The sequence below is a fragment of the Cupressus sempervirens genome, chromosome 4 (assembly GCF_028749045.1).
Source record: "Cupressus sempervirens isolate cs-2001-9-10 chromosome 4, ASM2874904v1, whole genome shotgun sequence".
Classification (NCBI taxonomy): Eukaryota; Viridiplantae; Streptophyta; class Pinopsida; order Cupressales; family Cupressaceae; genus Cupressus; species Cupressus sempervirens.
This window is the reverse complement of record NC_143121.1, coordinates 466,132,089-466,154,918: the sequence shown is the minus strand read 5'-3', so window position 1 is coordinate 466,154,918 and position 22,830 is coordinate 466,132,089. Positions and strand designations below refer to the sequence as shown.

Sequence of the window (22,830 nt, the reverse complement as noted above, 5' to 3'; positions counted from 1 at the left end):
AGATTACATTTTGATGATGATATCTTGGGTTTAGTCTAGTTCATCATCAATCTATCTACATTCTACATCAAGGTTTCATGAATACACGATTACATTATGTACACCATGATATCAAGTTTAAGCTCTATCAAAGCTATAGATTTGTGATGAACATATTTGATCAAATAGTTCATGCATTCTTATCTTTTCTTCTTCTTTTCAAATTTCCATTGATTACAATGGTGTCTTTCCCTCTCATATCTCCCCTACCAATAGAATTCTCTAGTCAAAGGCCATAGCCACTAATGTGTTGAATGCTCATAATCAACTTCTTCTGCCAAATCTTCATCGATGTTTTTTAGAAGATTAAAATTAAACCATTTAACCCACATCCAACCTCTCCTAATCTTTAACTTGTGCTTCTCATGTATTGTCCTATTTCTAGATTCACATAGATCATTCTTCTTGTACTATGGTATGACATACATTCATAAGAAGCTCTAGAATTTGATAGTAATAGAAAGGATCCTTTGAAAGGCTCAAGAAACATATCCCATTATCATGATGCTTATTATAATGTTTTGTACCCAATACATCCACAAAATTCTTGCAAACATTACTAGCTCCAAAAAATGATCTTGCAGGCATTGCCCAACTATGTAAGATAGACCAAGAGCCCCCCATCAGATGGCATGGATAACACTATTACACTAGTTTGGGGAGACTATACATCCTTTTTAACATGGCTAAGAATACAATCATTTGGCTTCTAGCATTTATGGCATCATAAAATTACCTAAGATCTTCCTGCCATGACAAAGCCAATCTTCCATTGGTAGTCCTAGCATCTTATCCATCCTTGCCCAAAAGTAAATAGAATCCCCATCATCTCTTTCAACTTTATACTGGTAGCTATTTGGAAATTTGGAGTTTAGATTAAAAAGTTCAAAATTAGGATTAGGTCAAAAATTTTGAGTATGTAGATAGAGAGTATGTTTAGTATGGGGAGAGAGAGAAGTACAGGGAGAGAGATTATGTTTTGAAAAGAAGGAAAATAATCTCTCTCTTTCTCTATCTCTCCGCAATTAATTTAAGTAACTCTCTCACAAAAATATCTAGATAACACACTTGAGCTTCAATGGAAGGCTTTCCAAATTGGGATAACGTGACTCAGCCTTACCACGATTTATTGCTTTATTTGTGTTTTCTTGGAAAGTTGTTAAATGAAGCTAGATTCTTCCACAAGAAAAGACTTGGAGTAGAAAAATAGAAAGTTTTTATTTTTTGGTGATTTATTCTCTTATGTTTTGTTTCATGCAAGGGTTGTGCATAAGAAAGTTTCTAAAATAATTTGTAGATGCGTTGAATGTAGACGCTTTAGAAATTGTTTCCTTTTGTATGAAAACTTTATAAGTACAAAGCATTGTTGTAGAGAATGAAGAGAGAGATGAGAAGTTATTTGCATAGGGTTATGCTATTGGATTTTCACTAGAATGGAGCAAGATGTAAATATCCATGTGAAAGTTGAAAATGTATTATAACTTGTTGCTGAATAATACATTATCTTGATGGTTTGGAGGGTGGGGTTTTTACCTGGAAAGGTTTTCCCCATGTATATTTGTGTCCTCTATTCTGTCTCATTCTTCTAGTTTCATGATTGTAGAATAATAATCTGTATGTCGTAATGCTGCTGAAATTTATTTAGATTGTTAAATTGAAATTGCTTTCCTTTTAGATTTTAACTGTGGGAAATCAACTATGTTTGTTTCTAATTTTATGGCATAGTAGTATGCACTTGTATTTTCTTATTAGAAGTTGTTCAATGAACTATTGGATACAAAATGTGCCTACTAATCTCAAATGAATTTCTAGGGAGCTCACATTTCCCTTCAATTGGTATCAGAGATTAGTTTTATGAATTTCATGTTGCTTACATGTGAGAATTCACAAAGTTTCTAGTTTTGGGTATTTCTTCTATTAAGATTTCTTAGCTTTGAGGCCTTGAAGAAGTTTGTTTTGAAGAAATTGACTAATAATTAATCCTTTGATGACTGAAAGTCTTGTAGTTGATTTATTCATAAAGAGACAACAAATATTTGTTGAAGGATGGTGAAGATAGAGAAAATAGAGTTGGTCATGTTGAAATGACATTGATCTAGAGCTCTTGGTTGATAGCAAAATAATTCTTGATGCATGGGTATTTGAAGGTGTCTCTTTTGTTACCTAGAATTCATAAAAGCTATGGAGTTGATCATTGGATGATCTAGAAGCTTCTAGAGAGCCTATCTCTCTCAGATGCATGTTCTAGTAGTGGTTCTAGGATTGGTCTACACATGAGCCTGGAGTTCCAATACTATGTTCTCCTCTTGGATGTTTATACATACATGACTTGGACTCTTGTTCATTGGATCTGAGGGCTTTATAGATTTTTCTTTAAAAAATCTATGGTGATGTTCATCTATGATAATCCATTATTCTAGGTTCAGGTATTTTATTTAGAATTTGAGTCTTCCAGATGAGAAGTGGGTGTGGATGTGTATGGGTGTTCTTAAACACAATGTTTTTTTAGGTTTTGCATGCTGAAATAAAAACTTTTAGTTTTTTGTGGATCTATTGAATAGTTATTTTTCAGACTCTTGTTCCTTTAGAGTGGTACTAGATGAGATAGTTTTAGTTCTACATGGATGCATTCTTTGTGCATACTAAGAGGAGGTGTTTTTCTTTCTCTGCATGGAGATGTTGGTACATGATCAGTCACTCAGCATTTCTATGGTGATGCTTTGTTGGATTCTTGGACTATGGTGCTTGATGTGGACATAATTGGCAAATCATATTTGTGCTTGATTTGGTGTTTGAGTCATGTTGTCTACATGATTATTTTATTTGATCTCATTTGCATATGTCACTAATGTGATATTGGGTTTTCATGTTGCAATGATTGGATCTACAAGTTATGTAGTTAGGTGGGTAGGCCACCCATTTAATTGTAGCAAGATAACCTGGATGTGGACTATCTATATCCACCAGATTTGATTTAGTGTTGGTGCAGACTTGTTAGCTGGCCTTGTTTGTGGTCACTTGTGCACTTGTGTGGTTTCTTTGAGATGAGAGGATGGATGATATTTGAGTACTTGGATAGTCAATTATGGATTCCTAAAGCATGGTGAATTTCCTTAGTATGGAGATCTTGGTTTCACCTAGTGTGATGTGTGGGCTTGGATGATTTTCAAATTTGGAGGATGGTGTGTCATATTCTTAGAGAGTTTGGTATCACACTTCAGTGGGAGCTTTGGTAGTGGCTATATTTTTCCATCTTATGATGATGGATGATCTTCTTTAGTGTTGCAGATGTTGGAGGATGTCTTAGATCCTGTTGTTGTAGAAGGGTCTTTCACATTTCATGGTTCACTAGTTGGAGATGGTATCTTCATGTGATTGGAGATGCTGACATCTTTAGGATTCAAAGGGTCCTTGGTAGAGATTTTTTTAATTCTTTTATTTGATATGTTATCATGGTGGCTTTTATGTCATGGTTCTCTCTTTATTACAATTTATAGTTGTGACATGATATAGTTATTTGATATGATCACATGAAGCATGTTATCTCTTTGGAGGAGATGGTTTAGATCATCATGTCATGTTTATGTTCCTGATTCCATGGTTGGAGCTTTGACATTGATCTTGGTTTAGTTTCTTGGTATTGAGTACTTTGATTATTTGATTGATAGTTCATGACAATGCTATGTTGCAGTGGATTTTTGCATGGAGTGATTGATTAAAGGTGCTTGTGGATACTTGGAGACTTAGGTGAGGCTAGAGTTCTCTTGAGATGAGAGACATGTTGTTTAGATGTATACTCTTGATGAGATTTCAATAGAAAGTCCAAGGAGCCTACACCTTTGTTGGACATGAGTTCAATGTAGACCTATGAGGAGATTGTTCTTGGATAAGTCATAAGGTGACTTGCATATCTTGGAGGAGCATTCTCATTCCCCACTCTTGGTCTACTCAGTAGTTTATCATTTGACAGGTATTTACCAATGTTACTTTTAGGTGCTTTATCTTTTCTTTCATATTCATGGTTCTTGAGCTGTAGTTAGATGGTTCTGAAGCATTCATTGTGAGAGATGGATAACATGATTATCTCCTTGAGGTGTACTTTCATTTATGATGACAATAGGAGATGGTAGTGGGTTGATTTCCTAAAATGGAAATGGAGTTGTTTGATCTTCTTTGAGAGGCTTACATCCATGTAGATTTATGATATCATGTTATGTTTGATCTCTTGAGGTTGAATAGTTTTGGATGTTGTTGTGGCTTTTCTCTTGGGGTTGTGAAGGAGATCATACTTGGCACAACTAACATTTAGAAGTGTTTGTAGAAGGAGATGCTACATGCTTATGATTTGTAGTTTCTTTCTTTGGTCTTGATTATCCTCTTGGATGTTTTGGTTCACATAACATTGTTTTTGAGATCTGTTGGAGCTATGATGGTCACTCTTTTGTGGTCATTTTTTATTACTTTTACTTCATTATTTTTTGTGATGACAAGGTGGTTCATTTATGTCTTTTCTTTGTTGGATGTGGAGAACATGGGAGAGTTTTGGAGACTGGATAAAAGAGACGTTTCTTGCAATGTTTTTGCTACAAGATTTGCATATCTTTATGGATGGTCTTTGGTACTACATTGTTACACTTTCTTTTTGTTTTTATCAGTAAACTCAGTATGCTTTTGATTTTTTAGATTTGACATTACCCATGCAGTGGGAGTTCTTGTATGTGTTTGATCTTCATCGATTGGTTTGTACATAGAGCTTGAGGTTGCAGTTAATGGGTTGGTTATGTTGCTGGCATGAGTTTTCTAGTGTAGAATACCTTTGAGGTATGGGTGATTGGATGGGTTAGCATTTATTATGGATGCTATTTTCAATCTCGTGGGTTTATCAGTTGGATTGGACCAATCAGTTTGGTTGTTGTTCTGGCTAATGTTTTATCTTATTTTTTAGAGGATGACTTCACAGTTTTGTTGGGCTAAGAAGTTGATGTTTTTGATGCTTTTGTGTAGCTCATGAGCACATTGGAGTGGTGGCAGTGTGTGTAGCCTTTGCTATCACATGTATCTTATGCTTGTGTTATTTGGACATGTGTCTAGTTGGAGCACAAGACCATATGTTATGATTTATGTTATTTCATGGATGGTTGTGATGATATAGTTTCATCAATTTGAATCTTGTAGGTCTTCATCAAGTGGAAGATTATTGGGACAAGGTGACTCAGCCTTAACACAATTTATTGTTTTATTTGTGCTTTCTTAGAAAGTTGTTAAATGTAGTTGGATTCTTCCACAAGAAAAGACTTGGAGTAGAAAAATAAAAAGCTTCTATTTTTTGGTGATTTATTCTCTTATGTTTTGTTTTATGCAAGGGTTGTGCATAAGGAAGTTTCTAAAATAATTTGTAGATGCATTGAATGTAGATTCTTTAGAAACTATTTCCTCTTGTATGAAAACTCTATAAGTACAAAGCATTGTTGTAGAGAATGAAGGGAGAGATGAGAAGTTATTCGCACAAGGCTATGCTACCAAATTTTCTCTAGAAGGGAGCAAGATGTAAATCTCCATGTGAAGGCTAAAAATGTATTGTAAGTTGTTGTTGAATAATACATTAGCTTGATGGTTTGGAGGGTGGGGTTTTTACCTAGAAAGGTTTTCCCCACAAATATTTGTGTTCTCTATTCTGTCTCATTCTTCTAGTTTCATGATTGTAGAATAATAATCTGTATGTCATTCTTTTTCATATCAAAGGCTTTCACCCCTAAATTTCAAATAGTGTCTCGTACATATTAGAGTCCTAAACAAGAGTATCTAAATTTCTTTTGAATATTGAACAAATTATCTTACATATTAGATTATTAATAAATGAGTGTTTAAATTGATTTCACCCATTAATATTACAAATAATCAATGTCTAAATTATTTTCAGTCATGAATATTAATTATGTATCGTGATAGCTTCAAGGAGTGTAGCATCATCTATGAGATACTTGAGAACCCATGTCAATACACTGGTAATAGTATCATATGTAGCAAATATAACACTGATTATGTTGTCAACAATAAGGTTGTCTAATAAAGGCTGCCCAGAGCTTCTCATTAGAGTCTACAACAAACCCTCATGAGATGAAGATGACGACCTCCTCTCTAATGATTTTTCTCAAGATTTTGCTCAGTTCTTTCCTCGCCTACACTCTTAAGCAAAAAAAAACTTTATAAGTGCATGACAAGTTAAAATGTTGCACTCTAAATCTTTGGTTTCTAAGAATGATTCATTTTGAATTGTAATATTATGAAAAATCTTGAAAAAAAATTATTTGTTTAAATAATTTAAATGAAATCAAAGTAGATTTCTACAAAATCAAATCATATTACTATCATCACTAAACATAACTAGCAAACCCTAAATTTATATTACTATCATCACTAAACATCAATAGTAAACCCTAAATTTTGACTTGCTAAAAAAAATACACTGTAGACTCAAATTTTAACTAATTTAAATGGTTTCTATCATTTAGGGTCCGTTTGGTTGCAGGAATAGGAATAGGGGAATAGCAATAGCTATTATAGAATACTTATTCTAAATAGAAAATGGGGCTATGTATTCCTATTTTCTATTTGGTTCAGCCAATATTTTATGGGGAATTTGTAGACCCAAAAATTTATGTTTTCTAAAATAAATAAAAGTGGAATAGGAATATGTATTCCAATAACACCTATTTGGATGGAATTGCAAAACCCCATTTTTGGGCCAAAATTGGAATACGTATTCTTATTTTACTTCGTATTCCAATTCTAATTTGGTGCATCCAAATGAAGAATTCAAAATTTTAAGAATTTACATATGCCTATTCTATTTGTATTCCCATTGCCTACTAACCTAGGTAAATAAATCAAATCATTTATCAATATAACTTTAAAATAACTAATTAAATAAATCAAATGTTAGAATATCTTGTTTCCATTCTAAAACATCTTGTTTAAGTCGAACACTTTCTGAATCATATTGATTGACTATTTGAAATTGTATGTATTTTAATATTTATAGCTCAAAATGTGTTGAAACAGAGTTACTAATAGAACATTTTACCTTCATAGCTTTGTGAAAGAGAGTTCCAGAGAGCTTGAGGGGCATGGTGTTGCATCCATTCTCTGATGTGGTAATACTGCTTAATCTCATCTTTTTCCACCACAGCATGCCCACCAAATATAGAAACAAATGAGTGATGTGTGAAAAAAGAGAAAGATCTAGTATCATAATACACTAAATGAAGAACATATGGAAAATGAGAAAGGACAAGCATCACAAAATCATAGTAGAAATAAAAAACATGAAGCCATTTCATTTTGTGGAAGGTGTTGACAGTTTTGGGTTCACAGGAGTGGAGAATGAGGAGAGCACGAGCTTCAATGGTGGGAACAATCTAGCGAATGGCATCGGGAAGGAAGGAGAGTTTGACAAGGTGTCTAAAGTACTTGTGGTGATAAAAATAAGAGATTTAATATTTACTAAGATTTGAAAAAAAAACAAATACTAGGCAATGAAAAATCAGAAATAAACACTAAACTGAGAAGATATTTTATTCATACAACAGATTGATTACAAATGTATGCAATGGCCTCTATATATAGAGAGCTTATGATATGAGGGCATTAATAAAAGATGTTTCTAGAGGATAAGTGGATAATTTTGTATGACCTAGTTTCATGGAGGATGTTCCTATTTGTTCATGGATAATGTTGTATGACCTAGTTTCATGGAGGACATTCCTATTTGTTATTAAGGAAATCTGCAGTGCGGCTATAACAAAAGATGATGTGGATTTGACTAGTGTGGGTTTTTGACTATTTCTAACATCCTCCCTTAATTTCTACTACTAATGATAATGTGTGGAAGAAATTACAATAAAAAATTTAAATAGGATAGGTCCTGGCATTGAGCCTTGTTCGGTACCTATTTACAACATAAAAAAAAGAGAGGGGAACATTATATGACTATCCCCCCTTAATATTCACTTCAATCATGCCTAGCATGTCCTGTAGTTTCAGAAATTTGGCCTCAAGCATACTCTTAGTAAATATTTTTGCTACTTGGTCTTCACTTGGACAAAATTGGAGATGAACAAAATTTGCTTGAACAAGATCCTGAATATACTGAACATCAATCTCAATGTCTTTTGTTTTAGCATGAAAAATAGAATTATTTGCAACATGGATAGCACTTTGATTATCACAATACAAAGGAGTAGTTGAACTCTATTCAAAACCAAGCTCAAATGAAAGGTTGCGAATCCAAACTGCTTTCTTTGTAGCTTCTTTTGCTGCTTGATATTCTACTTCACATGAGGAAAATAATGTAGTAGTTTTTTTTTTGTTGCTCCATGTAATTGGCCCTGACCCAAGCTGAAAAATATAACCACCAGTAGATTGTTTATCATCTATATCACCTCCCCAATCTGAATCTGTGAAGCCAATAAAAGAAACTAAGGACTTGTAACTATAATGTATGCCATAGTAAATGGTTCCACAAATGTATCATAAAATCCTTTTGGTAGCCAACCAATGAGTTTCTTTTGGTTCCTGCATAAATCTGGATACCAAATTGATTACAAAACAAATGTCTAGTCTAGAATGTGTTAGATAAACCAGGCTACCAACAAGTTGTCTATATAAAGTAGCATCCACTTTGGAAATACATTCTTTAGTAAGCTTAATTCTAGATTGAAAAGGAGTAGGGGTCAGCATACATTCAAGCATGTTAAATTTTTCTAAAAGATCTAAAGCATATTTTTCTTGAGAGAAAAATAACCCATCATGAAGTCTACTAATTTGCAAGGCAATAAAATAATTTATTTCACCCAAATCACTCATATGAAATGCCCCTTTAAGATCTAATTTTAAGTCATTAATTAACCCAATATTTGGTCCAGCTATGAGTAAATCATCCACATAAACTGCAACAAGAATAATTTCATTGTGCACTCTCTTCACATAAAGATTTGGATCTGTTTGGCATTTTTGAAACCCATGAAGCTGAAAATACTTGTCAATCTTCTCATTCCATGCTCTTGGTGCTTGTTGAAGCCCATAAAGTGACTTCTTTAATCTATAAACAAGATTAGGATGTTGTTGATCTACAAAACCTGGTGGCTGATCCATATATATTTCTTCATATAAATCTCCATTTAAGAAAGCATTTTTTACATCCATTTGATGAATATGCCACCCAAGACTTGCAGCCAAAGAAAGAATAATTCAAACTATATTCATTTTAATGATAGGAGCAAAAGTTTCTTCATAATCAACACCCTCTTTTTGATTAAATCCCTTAGCAACCAATCTAGCTTTAAATTTTTCTATAGCACCATCTAATTTAAATTTTTTTTTATAAACCCATTTGCAACCAATGACATTTTTAGCTTTGGGAAGTGGCACAAGTTCCCAAGTTTAATTTTTCACCAAAGCATCATATTCTTCTTCCATAGCTTGCTCCCATTCTTTCGTCCCTCTAGCTTCTTCATATGATCTTGGGTCATTTACTTGTAATACTTTGGCCATGAGAGCACTACCATTCCTCCCTTGAATCTTTGAGCCTTGCCTATATATTTCTTCAACACTCCTTGTCTTTTGTCTAGCTAAAAAGTATTCTTCTTCATCATCACTACCTACAGAAAATGTTTGATTACAAGCATTAGTTATTTCATTTTCACTAGTATTTTCGTCATTTGTAGAAGTGCACAACTCATCCTCATCAATGTAGTCTCCATTTCTTTCTAATATATCTGAAAAATTAGAAGCATTTGTTGTTGTAGAGCAAGAAGGAGTGGCTGTAAGTTGTGAATGCTCATCAAACTTCACATCTCTACTAACAAAGACTTTGTTTGTTGTCAAATCATATAACTTATAAGCCTTTGATTCTTCACTATAACCCATAAACAAACACTTATGACTCTTTAGTTCTAACTTTCCCCTTTTTGCATCAGGAATGTGTGCCCAAGCAATACACCCAAATACTTTAAAATATCCAATGTGAGGTTTCTTACCACTCCATGCTTCTTTAGGGGTGATATTTGTGAGAGCTTTGGAGGGGATTCTATTTATAATATGTGAAGCACAAGAAACAACCAAACCCCAAAATTTATTGTTCAAACTTTTAAAATGAAACATACAACGAGCCATTTTTAAAAGAGTTCTATTCATTGATTCAACCACCCAGTTTTGTTGAGGAGTATAAGGAACTATTCTTTGCACCTTAATACCATAATTTTCACAAAATGACTCAAATGTGTAATTGCAATATTCACCCCCATTATTTTTCCTTAAACATTTAATTATTTTCCCACTTTGATTTTCAACTAATGCCTTAAACTTTTGAAATACTTCAAACACTTCTTTTTTCCTTTCAAGAAAATAAACCCATACTCTCCTGCTATAATCATCAATAAAAGTGAGAAGGTACCTAGCACCTGAAAGTGAAGGATATTCTAGTTCACATAAATCACTATGAATGAGTTGCAGTGGATGATTAGCTCTCCATGCTTTACCTGAATCAAAAGGATCTTGATGATGTTTCCCTAACACACAACCTTCACACACACCTTCACAAGCTGAAATTTTTATTGATTATCTAACCATATCCATTCTAACCATATCTTGCAATTTTCTATAATTTAAATGTCCAAGTCTAGCATGCCAAAGTTGTGACATATAATCAGTCTAAGCAATAAAAGCATGAGAGAGTGTATATGTATCATCAAGAAACCCCACAAATTTAAATAGATTCTCTTCATGATCAACTCTACTAATAGCAATTATATTGCTTGAGTCTTTTCTATTTATAACAATAATTTGGTCAGCATTGACAACAAACTCATATCCAGCTTGAACTATTTTGTATACTAAAATAAGATTCACCCCCAATCCTTCAACCAATAAAACATTTTTCAAAGAGCCATTTGTTACATTAACAGTTCATGTTCTTAAAACTGGAAGTTTTATTTTATTGCCAATAGAAAATTCTTGATCTGAATTCTTCCCTTCATAAAAATTAATAAACAAAGATCTATCCCCATTCATGTGAGATGATGCCCCTGAATCTAAAATTCATTCTTTATTAGAATCTGAAGCAAAGTATCCCCCCTTAACACTAGATTTACTCTTGGGTGTAGCAATTACCTCTTCATTTGATTTCTCTTATCTTTTTAAAGAGAAAGCTACAAAACTATGTTTATATCCTTAAACCTTTCTTGCTTGGGCTTATATTGCTACATTTCACTGTCCCTCTTCTTCAAAAAAAATTTCTCCATGTGATTCTCACCTCCACAATACTAGCAAATAAAGGGCTTTCTTCCAACTTTCTTTTTTGCACCATCATTTCTAGAAAAATGCTTAGAACCTTCATTATTTCAAAATTTATTATTTCCTTTCCAATTCTTTTTTCCATCACTTCTAAAAAAATTACTTTTGGCTGTATATGCATGATTCTTCTTAATATGCCCTTTTTTAATAAGCTAAACTTCTTCATCTAAAACAGATTTACAAAATTGATCAAAAGTTTGTTGGGGGTATTGGGATTTAGTTGAAGAACCCTTTTCCTTGATTCTTTAAAGACTTTATATGGCTGGGAAAGCTTACTTTTAACCATTGCAATCAACTGAAAATCTTTTTTTGCATAATCAACAACTATTTTTTTTAGTTGAGCATTTAAAAAGGTAACTTCATTAAAGTAATCAGACATTTGTTCAAAATTAGATGGATCTAAATTCATCAATTTTTCTTCTATACTAAACATGCTAGCAATGTCTGCATCTTTATAATATTTTTCTAAAGTCTCCCACAACTCTATTGGGTTATCAATATCAATAAATCTTCTATTTAGATTGGGGCTCAAAGCTTTACCAATAATACCTCTAGCTTGCTCCAACTTGCATTTCCACAACTCCTTTTCTCTATCAATTTGTTGAGGTCCCCCAATTTCTTTATTTACTATCCTCCATAAAGCCTTCTCTCTTAGAGCATTCTTGACTGCAATCTTCCAATCTACAAAACCACTTCCATCAAAGATAGGCAAAACTTCATTTGAAGAACCCATGTTAGCAAAAAAATCAACTTTCAAACAAATCTAGCAATACTCCAGAAGTATAACATCCCTACAACAAAGTATCACTCCAAAAATATATCAGCCCTACAAACAAACCATTTCCAGCAATATATTTGCCTACAGCAAAACCCTCTAGCAATATTTCTAGCTGAACTTCTAAATGAATCTCCTGCTAAACCTGGCTAAACTAGGCTCTGACACCATGATAAAAATAAGAGATCTAATATTTACTAAGACCTAAAATAAACATAAATACTAGGCAATGAAAACATCAGAAATAAATGCTGAACTGAGAACATATTTTATTCACAGAATTGATTGATTACAAACGTATGCAATGGCCTCTATACATAGAGAGCCTATGATATGAGGGCATTAATAAAAGATGTTTCTAGAGAATTGTGAGAAATATTAATGTAAATTTCAACAACTCAGAACTCAACCCTAAACCTAAAAAAAAAAATTATACTCGGCACTTAAAAACTACTCGGCACTTGAAGGTTCCGAGTGCCAGTTTGGGTCGGCACTTGAAGGTGCCAAGTGACAAGAAGAATATAGGTGCCGAGTGACAGGAAGAATATAGGTGTCGAGTGATAGGAAGAATATAGGTGCCGAGTGAGCTCGGCACACAAAGGCAATGCTCGGCCACAATGAAATGCTCAGCACCAATGGATGTCGAGTGAGCTCGGCTCTAACTAAAGTTTATAACTTAGAAAATTCCAACGTGAATGCATTCACCATTAAAACCAAAGAGCCAAAGCTTTAAGCTTTCAAATAAATTTCTCAAATGCAACATAGAAGGGAAGATCAATAGAATCAAGTATGCTTGCTTTCTTTTTATTCAACTGAGATTTAAACTATTACAAAATCTGGGAGCATTCGGCTTCAACCAAAAAACCCTAAAATGTCAGAACTTCAAACTTTCAATAAACTTTAAACTTGTAGCTCTAATGGCTTCTTATAATGGTGCCTAGAGCAATCACTACTTCAATAGGATGAATCTAATAATGACAAACTTACAGAGTGAACAAAGAAAGCACGTGCAACTGCAAGCACAAACTTCTTTCCTTCCTTCTCTGCTCAGCTCTGCATCTTCTCTCTGATCTGCTTGATCTCTAACAATGAATGAAGAAACATTCCTTTTTGTCACATTTCATTTTCCCCCTCTTTTCAAAATTTGAAAAACTTCACCTACCCGTATTAATGTTTCTATCTGTTCCGAGTGTCAGAGGTGGTAGGTGAGTGTTTGGCTCAAGGGGCAAACGTCAACTACCGTGTTAAATATTCCAACACTCCCCCTTTGTCCCGAGCCAAACAAAATAAGGATCACAACTAATCCACATCAACTACACCAAGACACTATCTTAGGTGTACAAAAGATCCAATGCCTAAAGGCTTGGTGAAAATATCTGCTAGCTGCTACTCAGACTTGCAAAATTTCATCTTGATATCCCCATTCTCCACCAACTCTCTTATGAAGTGATATCTGATCTCTATGTGTTTTCTTCTCCCATGGAAGACTGGATTCTTGGACAATGTAATTGATGAGATGTTGTCACAATAAATTGTAGTTCCATCCTCTTGCCTTTCATTCAAATATGTCAAGATCCTCCTTAGCCAAATTGCTTGACATGATGCTGCATTTGCTGCTATGTATTCAACCTCTGCTGTAGATTGAGCAAAAATAGGTTGCTTCTTGGATGCCCATGAAATTGCACCCGATCCCATATGAAACATGTATCCAGAAGTGCTCTTCCTATCATCTAAACTTCTAGCCCAATCACTATCTGTGTAACCAACCAACTTGAAATCATCATTTGCAGTATATAAAATCCCAAATCCCTTGGTACCTTTCACATACCTTAGGATCTTTTTTCCTGCTTGCCAATGGGAATCGTTTGGTGTTTCCATAAATCTAGAAATTAGACTTATTGCATGCATTAGCTCTGGCCGAATTGCAGTCAAACACATTAAACTTCCAACCATACTCTTGTATAGTGTTGGATCCACTCTCTTGCTAAAGTCTTCCTTGCTCAACTTTAGACCTATTGCTATTGGTGTGGGGGTTGCCTTACTATTTTGCATTTTAAATCTCTCCAAGATCTGCCCTGCATACTTTTTTTGAGAGATGAAGATGCCATCATGCATTTGTTTTACTTTTATGCCTAGAAAATATTTCAAGAGACCTAGGTCTGTCATTTCAAATTCACTTTTCATCACCTCTTTGAATTCTTCAATTAAAGCCTTGTCATTACTAGTAAAAATCAAGTCATCTACATAGAAGACAACAATCATTACATTACCATATGTTGCCTTGATGTAAAGAGTGGGCTCACCATTGCTTTTGCTAAAGCCATTGCTCATCAAATATGAGTCAATCCTACTATACCATGCCCATGGAGCTTGCTTGAGCCCATAAAGAGCTCTCTTCAGCCTATATACTTTGTTCTCTTCACCTGCAACTTCATAACCAGGTGGTTGCTCCACATAAACTTCTTCTTTCAATATACCATTAAGGAAGACATACTTCACATCCATTTGAAATACCTTCCACTTGTGCTGAGCTGCAATTGCTATGACATCATGCACAGTTTCCATTCTTGCAACCGGGGTATAGGTCTCATCATAATCTCTTCCATATTGTTGTTTGTAGCCCTTGACTACCAGCCTTGCCTTATGCCTATCAATCTTGTCTTCAGCATTGCATTTGGTCTTATAGACCCATTTCATTCCAATCACTTGCTTCTTGGGAGTCAATTCAGTTAGCTCCCATGTCTCATTCCTTTCTATGGCATCTATTTCATCATCCATGGCATTACACCATTTCTTATCCTTAATAGCTTCCTCAAAATATACTGGATAACTATGAGAAAATAATGCAAAATTAACACTCTCATCATAATCTTCATACCTTTCATCTTGGTATATCTCCCTAAGACTCTTGGTCTTTCTTAGTAACAAGGAGGAGAGTGTGGGATCAGATTCTTCACTGCTGCTGCATTGCTGACTAGCTCGGTCTTCACTGGTACTCGGCACTGACACTCGGTCATGCCTAGAGGAGCTCGGCACTGTCTGAACCTACTTACCTTTTTTTCTATTTGCTCCTTCTTCTTGCTGTTCATCAGCATCCTCTTCACTCATAATTGGCACTTTACTGGAAGTGCTTGGTGACTCATCAATTGAACCATACCAAGAATGATTTTCAAGAAATTCCACATCTCTTGAAAGCATCATCTTGTTGTTCAATGGGTCATACAATCTATATGCCTTTGATTCTGGGCTGTACCCTATGAAAATGCATTTCACACCTTTGTCATCAAATTTTTGCCTTTGCTCTTTAGGCACATGTGCATATGCAACACATCCAAACACTCTTAGGTGTTCAACTATCCATCTTCTTCGTGACCATGCTTCTATTGGAATTTTGTCACGGACTGTCTTTGTAGGACACCTATTAATTAGGTAAACTGTTGTTGCCACAGCCTCTCCCCTAAATTCAATTGGGAGAGCTTTCTCTTTCATCATGCTCCTTGCCATTTCTACAATGGTCCTGTTCTTTCTTTCAACCACTCCATTCTGATGTGGTGTATAGCTGGCTATGAGCTCTTTATTTATGCCATGTTTCCTACAAAATTTTACAAAAGAATTGGAGGTATACTCCCCTCCTCTATCTGATCTTAGGACCTTGATATAGTGTCCACATTCTCTTTCAGCCTGGGCTTTAAATTCTACAAATTTATCAAATGCTTCAGATTTATTCTTTAAGAAATACACCCATGTCCTACGACTGAAATCATCAATGAATGTCATGAAATAAGTACTCCCCCCAATGGAAGTAACTTGCATAGGACCGACTAGGTCGGTATGCACTAACTCTAATGGATATCTAGCCCTCCTAGAATTTTCAGAATTAAAGGGAAGCCTATGTTGCTTACCCAAAATACAAGCCTCACACTTGTCACATGAATTTCCTATATGTGGAAAACCTTCTACCATTCTTTTATTTGACAATAAATTTAAACCAGCATAGCCAAGATGACCATACCTGAGATGCCACAATTGTGAAGGGTCTTCAATCACACTCCTTAGAGCTGATTGAGTGTGAGGTGTAGCACAAACTTGAGATGAGAAACATGTCTCAATCTTCAAGGGAAACATTCTGTTCTTGGTCATTTGAACTGCTGCAAGTAAATTCTTGCTCCCATCCTTTTCATGAATGAAACACATGTCATTCTCCATCAGCACTTTGTATCCATTTTGAATGAGCTGACCAATGCTCATCAAATTGTGCTTCATACCAGGGGCAAAATACACATTTTGTATTTCCCTCTTCTCACCTTTCTTGATGCAGACCATAATAGATCCTTTGCCCACATCTGGTAGGGTTCCATTATTACCCATTTTAATTTCAGATTTGAAACTCTTTTCAATGAATGAAAACAAGGTTTCATTGCCACTCATGTGGTTGCTACATCCACTGTCGAGGTACCAAACCTCGAGGCTTCCTTCTTCACCAACATTACACATGATGAAGGCAGTAGCATTGGGTCCACTTCCCATGTTCACATCAGCCATATTTGCTTGTCCTAACTAATCATTCTGCTTCTTCCAGCATTCATTTGCATAATGCCCATATTTATGACAATAGTAGCATTTTACATTACTCTTATTTGAATTTTAGTTTTTCTTACCTCCTCTTGAAGTATTTTGTGAGCTACTTGCTCCATCTGCTCTTCCTGAGCTTTCTGCTGCAACATTTCTTTGTCCTCCATTTCCTCGGCCTCTACCTTTGGAGTTCCTACCTGATCCATTTCTTCCTCTCCCCCTTCGTCTTGGATTTGATTGAGCCTTGAATGCTTGCTCTTGGGAAGTAGAAGATGTAGATCTATTGATCCTATGCTCGTGGGTTTGAAGAGAACCCATCAACTCATCCATTGTCAAAATAGTGAAGTCTTTTGCCTCTTCTATGGTCATGACCAAATGGTCATATTTATGAGGTAAACTCCTCAATATCTTTTTCACTATCCTCTACTCTTGATAGTCTTCTCCATTTGACTTCAATTGGTTAATTACATTGGAGGTCCTTGAACTGCAGTCTGCAACTGATTCATTTTCCTTCATCTAAAAGTTCTCAAACTCCCTCTTGATGTTCTGTAGTTTTACAGTATGGACTTTATCAGTCCCCCTTGAAGTTTGTCTCAAGGATATCCATGCTTCCTTTGCATAATTTTCTGCTGCAATCTTAGGGAATATAGACTCTGTCATTACTGCTTCAATCAAACTTAGTGCTTTTGCATCTTTCCTCCTTGACTCTTTCAAATGAGTCTTCTGTGCATTTGTGAGAGCAACATACTGAGTTGGGTCTATTACATCATTGAACCCATTAATTACGAGCTCTCACAAATCATTTGCAACCATAATGGTCTTCATCTTCTTTGCAAATGTATCATAATTCTATCCATTAAATGATGGTGGTTGCTGCCATATCTTTCCTGCATCTCCTGCCATGATAAATATCCCAAGAAAAAACAAATGCCCTAACTCACTTTGGATGTGGGGCCTCAAAGCTTTGATACCATGTGAGAAATATTAATGTAAATTTCAACAACTCACAACTCAACCCTAAACCTAAAAAAAAAATTTATACTCGGCAGTTGAAGGTGCCGAGTGCTAGTTTTGGTCAGCACCTGAAGGTGCCAAGTTTTAGGATAGGTGCCGAGTGAGCTCGGCACAAGGAAGCCGAGTAAGCTTAGCACACAAAGGCAATGCTCAGCCACAATGAAATGCTCAGCACCAATGGGTGCCAAGTGAGCTCAGCTCCAACTAAAGTTTATAACTTAGAAAATTCCAACGTGAATACATTCACCATTAAAACTAGAGAGCCAAAGCTTTAAGCTTTCAAACAAATTTTTCAAATGCAACATAGAAGGGAGGATCAATAGAATCAAGTATGCTTGCTTGCTTTCTATTCAACTGAGATTTAAACTATTACAAAATTTGGGAGCATTCGGCTTCAATCAGAAAACCCTAAAATGTTAAAACTTCAAACTTTCAATAAACTTTAAACTTGCAGCTCTAATGGCTGCTTACAATGGTGCCTGGAGCAATCACTACTTCAACAGCATGAATCTAACAATGACAAACTTACAGAGTGAACAAAGGAAGCACATGCAACTGTAGGCACAAACTTCTTTCCTTCTTCCTTCTCTGCTCAGCTCTGCATCTTCTCTCTGATCTGCTTGATCTCTAACAATGAATGAAAAAATATTCCTTTTTGTCACATTCCATTTTCCCCCTCTTTTCAGAATTTGAAAAACTTCACCTACCCGTATTAATGTTTCTATCTGTTTTGGGTGTCAGAGGTGGTTGGTGAGCATTTGGCTCAAGGGGCAAACGTCAATTGTTGTGTTAAATATTCCAACAAGAATAAGTGGATAATGTTGTATGACCTAGTTTTATGGAGGACATTCTTATCTGTTCATGGATAATGTTGTATGACCTAGTTTCATGGAGGACGTTCCTATCTGTTATCAAGGAAATCTGCAGTGTGGTTATAACAGAAGCTGATGTGGATTTGACTACTGTGGATTTTTTGACTGTTTCTAACATGTGGTAGTCGCCCTGGTGGAAGAAGAGCGCCTGAGGCCCCAAAATTCCCTTCTTACCGTTGGAAATGTTGGTTTGAAGAGATTCTCTTGGCTTGCCAGCACAAACTTAGCTGCCTCTAGGCTCGCTATCATCATGCACGGGCATCCCAGAATATCTGTCTTGAATATATCGCCATACCTGCAACACGTAAACCCCACATATATTTAATATAACAACAAGCAATCCACCAAACTCGCCCACCTATTCTATGTACTCCCCAACATATGGGGAAGCCAAATCTAATCTACATGCAATATTATTGTTAACAATGCCTTCTAGCCTAACCTAGACTGAGTTTCTTTCACCATGGAAGTGGCCAAATTGCATTCAAGCTAAAATTTGGGAGCTTCACTCGACTATACCTTCATTTACTCTTGAACTAAATCAAATTACTATCAGTCTCTTCTAATAGACAAAGAATTTTCAAAATAAATAATGTAATATTCCACTCACTCATATAATCACATTCATTAATCTATATTTTATTCATATATGTTTGATGATTTATCTCTAATTAGAAATGATAATTCTATTCATTCTCACAAGAAATAGATTCATAAACTAATGATTCTATTTACAAACCACTATTCATGAAACTAATGATTCTTACAAAATTATGCTATGCTAATCAAGTGTAGAAAGGAGAGGAAATCAAACTAGGATGAATTGATAGCCACCTTTTCTGCTTATCAGCGAAGAAGACATTTGGATTCTGAGAATAAAACTTAAAAGTTTCTCCAAAATAAGGCCATCCCATGGTACTCGGAGGCAATGGCAGAACTTTCCATTTCACTAGCTCTTTATAACGCCGCCATGAACGTACTAACACACAGACCACAACACACCCGATTAGGGTTGATAACAAAAACTCCATATTCTACTTGAATTTACCAAGAAATGCAGAGTGAAAGAGAAGAAGATGGAGAGGTTTAGATTGTTTGAAGGGGCATTGGATTTATATAGGGCATACCACGCCTGATGCGCTCCCAATGAAATGCAAACACGAGCAAATCAAAGTGTCTTAGTGCGATAGATTTGATGATAAAATTAGATACGGCACGTGTAACGAGCTGCCACCCTCTTTGATTGGAGCCAAAATATGAAAAGATTGCGGCACCAAATGGAAGCCTCACACGGCCTCATGAATTTGTGCGGTCCTCATTTCGCTCCACATTGATGGCCTTTCCCTTATTATTGAAAGCGCATCACACTGCCAATGATTGTGGGTCTTCAATCTCTACCACACAACACAAACTACGTGCACCTCACCTACACATGATCCAGCCCAAATTACAGCGATAATAAACATCATCGAGACATACTCTAGCCTTCCCTTTCAATTTAGCCTCGAACTATTAAATGAATGCAGTAATCGGATCTGATCTGCACTAAAATGTCCTCACATGTAGTGTCTTCTCTTTTCTCTGCCAACCATTAGCGATGGATAAATTCATGGCGTGTTTAGTGACCAATGCATTCGATTGATTTGAAGAAAAACGACACAGATGGCAATAACAACTATTGTGTGCTTTGTTGAGCTGCGCATGACATGTCACTAATGAAGGATGGAAATTGTCGATCTGTGGACTGATAGTGTGGGGATCCATACGTGTCCAGATACTAAGAAACTGTATAATCAATCTATGAAATTTGATTAACTGTCAATATTGTAAATATAATAACAAGCACAGAAATTGAATCAAAGAAGACAAAACACATAAAACATTGATTTATCGTGGTTCGGCAACACTTGCCTACATCCACATTCCAGTAGGGAATTACTTGTATTAATTAACAGATGCATTACATGGGCTGCACACAACCATTATATAGAACTCGATGAATACAAAGAGTCAAGAAGGAGAATGAAAAGACATATGACTGTTGGACTTCATATCCCAACAATCTCCCCCGTGAAGTCCAACCAGTATCAGCAGTGCGTCATCCCCTGCATCCCATTTAATCCCATCTCAAAGAAGAATGAATCCTTGAGATGATCTCAAGGCTGCCAAACTTTGCTCCAGCACACTCCAAATGAGTCTTCTCCACATTAGATCGGGGTTATAAATATCTCCATGTGGTCCATACATCTGCAAATTCTTTGCAAGATTCTCGTTTCTCAATCCATCATTTGACCAAAGACCTATGTGCATAAGAGAGTCTTGTTTACTCCTAATCACACTCATGGATGCCAATTCATCACCAAACTAGACAGATTCATCCTCTAGAGTTTGTATTTGTGCGGATGTAGTGATTTTGTTGAGAGATTCCATATTCGGTAGGGATATCTGTGGCCCATCATTTGCCACATAATGTTGAACATCCTGCATACAACTTGTATGCACATTCAAGGATTTCTCTTCCCCTTCCTTTGTACTTTCACCTTCTTCCAAAGGGAACTCTTTGTTTGCACTTTCATCTTCTTCTACAATGACCTCTCCCATTCCCCTTTATTTTCTTTCATAATAGACTTCTTGTCTGCCCTTTCATCTTCTTCTACTGGAAACTTCCCATGCTCTTCAAAGTATTCTAGTTGTAGCATCCTATGAACTCTGGATGCAAAATTATTTATGTCATCAAGGTTGAAACTAGAAATAAGAGAATTCATTTTATAATATGTCAACACTAGACATTTTACAGACTCGCCGGTCTTATCTTCTCTTGTCTGCTTCGCAATTCTTCCATGACAATTTTCTTTTAAATCTTTTGGCTCATCTTTAGGCTTTTTTTCCCAGCCATTCCACTAGTGCACATGGTGGATTCTTCTGCTCTTAGTAGGCACAATCTCATTTTCTACTAAGCCCAAATTTCAAAGAAATTCATTGATGATAAAATCAACTTCACCATCTTCCATCTCTGCTCTAGCCTCACCTCAGCTTTGATATCAATTGTAAATATAATAATAAGCAAAGAAATTGAATCAAAGAGGATGAAACACACAATAACACAAATTTATCATGGTTCAACAAAACTTGCCTATGTCCACACTCTAGTAGGGAATTACTTGTATTAATTAATTGATGCATTACATGAGCTACACATAGCCATTATATAGAACTCTACGAAGTCAAGAGGGAGAACAAAAAAGACATATGACTGTTGGGCTTCAAATATAGCCTATTTCTATAACACACATAGCCTCACCAATGTTTGAAGAAATAATAATAAAATTTATATTTAATATCTTTTTTTATGATTCTAAGTTCACACAAATGATATGTAATGTCAGCTAGTTGGCATAATTAATAGTAATATCATATATATGGAAAAGTGGTTTATGCAAGGAAATTAATAACTTTATTGTTATAGTTGAGGATGAATAAGATAATAGAAAAAATAACTTCATTGTTATAGTTGAGAATGAATAAGACAATAGAAAGAATATTGAGAAAATTGTGTCCATGAGAGTTAGGAAGCATAGATGTTTTGACACTTATTTATTACCTAAAAATTCAAATCTATTGTTAATATTTAGGCTGGGTCTCATACAAAAGAAATTCCTACAAAATGGAGCAGTCATTGCTAAGATTTTTTGAAATAAGGAGGAACCCATTATTAAGAAAGGAACAATTATTGTAAAGAGGATCACATTTCTTTGAAATAGTGGGTGAAGAAGGGGTTAGGCAGAGAGAAACACAGAGAGAGAATTATCCTACAAAGATATGGGGAAGAGAGATGATTGAATATATATTTATAACTATCGTAGAGAGGGAGAGGGAGAGAGTAAGAGAGGACCTCAAATATATTTAAAAGTACGTTAGAGTGTGAAAGCAAGGGCAAGGGGGAAGAAAGAGTCACACTCATTGTATATAGGTGTGGTTCACATAGAGGAATTTTTGATTTATTACATTAAATTAGGTTAGTTTCTAAGTTTAGTTGAAAGAAAATAAAGTTGTTCGCATATCAATATGAATCATTTAGTATCATTTCAGTATCAAGTGTATACATATTTGAATGTATCTAGAAAATTTGAGTCAATAAATTGAGTCATTTTATATTTTAGCTCTTTCATTTGGTATCAAAGTGGGTTGATCAATGGTGAGAAGAGT

The 22,830-nt window shown here is 35.3% G+C and overlaps 1 pseudogene; it reads right to left on the bottom strand.

Annotated features, from left to right (window-relative positions):
- Nucleotides 1-5,968: 5,968 nt before the first annotated feature.
- LOC149561994 (abscisic acid 8'-hydroxylase 1-like) lies at nucleotides 5,969-19,655 on the bottom strand (annotated as a pseudogene).
- Nucleotides 19,656-22,830: the final 3,175 nt, after the last annotated feature.